We start from the raw sequence: 2,587 nt of genomic DNA, 5'->3' as shown, positions 1-2,587 counted from the left end.
TAGATGTCTCATTGTGTCCTCACATGGCTAGGAATCTCTCTGGAGCCTCTTCTTTAAGTTACTAGTTCCATTTATGAGGATTCCCCCCATAACTGAAGCACCTCTCAAAGCCATTACCTACTAATACTACCACCTTTGGTGTTAAAATTTCAACACATGAATTTGTGGGGCTCACAGACATTCAGACCATAGCAGAGTCTGTCCTCATTGGCTGTGAGCTAATTCTCCGTTAAATCAATCATCCAGTCTCTTCCTAATTCCCTGCCGGTCTTCAAGATGTTGCCACAGAAAGTCAAGAAGCCTGAGAAGTCAGCCTGGAGGTTTAATTTGACCTGACTCATCCAATAGAAGGTGGATTTTTGATTCTGGAAATTTTGAACATTTTTTTGTTAGAGAAAGTTAAAGTCAATGGAAAAACTAGAAATCTTGGGAATGTTGTTCACATTGAATGCTTCAAGAATAAAATGAGTTTTCCTGAGAAACAGTTCTCCAAAAGCTATTTGAAGTATCTTACCAAGAAATATCTTAAGAAGAACAATCTTCATGGTTGACTTTATGTGGTTGTATCTGATAATGAAACTTATGAACTTTATTACTTCAAGATTAGTCAAGATGAAGGTGGATCTGAGTCTGAGGATTAGGTAAAACTGCCCCTTATAGGGCTTTGTTTAGTAATAAAACAAATGAGGCATACAAGAGGAAGAAACATCTGGAAACAGACTTTTAGTTTATTAGTGAATAAAAAACATTATACTCTGTTTTAAAAAAAATAAGTCATCCAGGAAGGCATACCTGGACTGATTTACCTGTGCTTCCTTCCACCCCATAATTTTATTGTTGTACATAACAATACTTTGAAAAATTGCCAAGAGCTTTGCAAACCATACTGAAAATGCTAGATTCCATGCAAAGCCTTCTCTGTGGAAATGAAAAAGGTAGCACCACAGCAGTGTCACAGGAGGTCTGCTAAAACATAAAATTTAAATAAAGCCCAAAGTTTTATAGCATAATAACCCCAAATGTTCATGCTTTGATAAAAAATCACTCATACCAAGAATCAGGAAAATCTCTCAATGTGAGTGAGAAAAAGCAATAATCAGATACCCATATCTAGATGATATAGGTGTTAGAATGACTTGTTGAAGAAAGATTTTGAAGCAACCATCATAATAATGTATCAGTGAGCCATGATGAGCACGCTTGAAACCAATGAAAACAGAAAGAAAAGAAATAGAAGATAAGGAAGGGGCAAATGGAGATTTTAGAACTTAAATATAAAATACAATAAGTTCAAACAAAAAGTTCAGTGGATTGGCCCAATAGTAGAACTGTGGAAAGAATCCATGGACTTGAAAATAGAACAATAGAAATTACTCAATCTGAACAACAGAGATAAAATAGGAAAAAATGAACATAGAATCAGGGACTTATGGAGCTATATAAAAGATCTTAGTGTTGTGGCACCAGAATCTTGGAAAGAGGGCAGAGATTAAAAAATACTCAAAGAAATAATGACTGAAAATTTTCCTACGTTTCCTGAAAATTTGTCCAAAATACATAAGCTTACAAATTCAGGAAACTGATGAACCCAAATATCATAAATCCCCAAACTCTATGCCAGGGCACATCATAGTCAAACATTTGAAAACTAAAAGCAAAGAAAAAATTCTTGAAAGTAGCAAAAGAGAAAAGATGCATTATTTGTAGGAGATAAACAGTTTGAGTGACGGTGGGTTTTCTTATCAAAATCCATGGAGGCCAGAAGGAGGTGGCACATTTTTCATGTGTTAAATGTCAACCCAGAATTCTAGATCCATCAAACATATCCTTTAGGTATGAAGGAGAAACCAAGACTTTCTCAGAGGGAGGAAAATTAAGAGAACTTGCCCAGAAGACCTATCTTAAAAGAATGGCTAAAGGAAACTCTCTAAACAGAAAGAAAATGATGAAAGAAGAAATCTTGGAACATCAGGAAGGAAGAAAGTACAACACAAAGATTAAAAGTATAGTGACAACATATTGAGATAAAGAATACTTTGAGGAACTTCCCTGGTGGTCCAGTGGTTAAGAATCCACCTTCCAATGCAGGGGATGTGGGTTCAGTCCCTGGTTGGGGAGCTAAGATCCCACATGCCACAGGACTACTGAGCCAGAGCACTCGAGAGAAGCCCGTGTGCCGCAAGGAAGATGCTAAGTGCTGCAACTAACACCCAACAGCAAAATAAATAATATAGAAGCAACCAAAATGTCCATTGACGGAAAAATGGATTAAGAAGATGTGGTACATTTATACAATGAAATATTACTCAGCCATTAAGAGAACGAAATCATACCATCTGCAGCAACATGGATGGACCTAGAGATTGTCATACTGAGTGAAGGAAGTCAGAGAAGGAGAACTGTTGTATGACATCCCTTATATGTGGAATCTAAAGAGAAACAATATAAATGAACTTACAAAACAGAAAGAGACAGAGAACGAACTTGTGGTTGCTGGGCAAAAGGGATAGTTATTTGGGATGAACATGTACACACTGCTATATTCAAAATGGATAACCAGCAAGAACTTATTGTATAGCATGTGGAA

The 2,587-nt window shown here is 36.5% G+C and overlaps 1 pseudogene; it reads left to right on the top strand.

The window, feature by feature from the left end:
* Window positions 1-276: 276 nt before the first annotated feature.
* LOC145507230 (ribosomal protein eL22-like 1 pseudogene) lies at window positions 277-641 on the top strand (annotated as a pseudogene).
* Window positions 642-2,587: the final 1,946 nt, after the last annotated feature.

The sequence above is a fragment of the Giraffa tippelskirchi genome, chromosome 5, assembly GCF_054371585.1.
Source record: "Giraffa tippelskirchi isolate mGirTip1 chromosome 5, T2T-mGirTip1v1.2.pri, whole genome shotgun sequence".
In the NCBI taxonomy this organism is placed as follows: domain Eukaryota; kingdom Metazoa; phylum Chordata; class Mammalia; order Artiodactyla; family Giraffidae; genus Giraffa; species Giraffa tippelskirchi.
The sequence above is the reverse complement of the archived record's forward strand: the minus strand, read 5'-3'. Positions and strand labels throughout refer to the sequence as shown.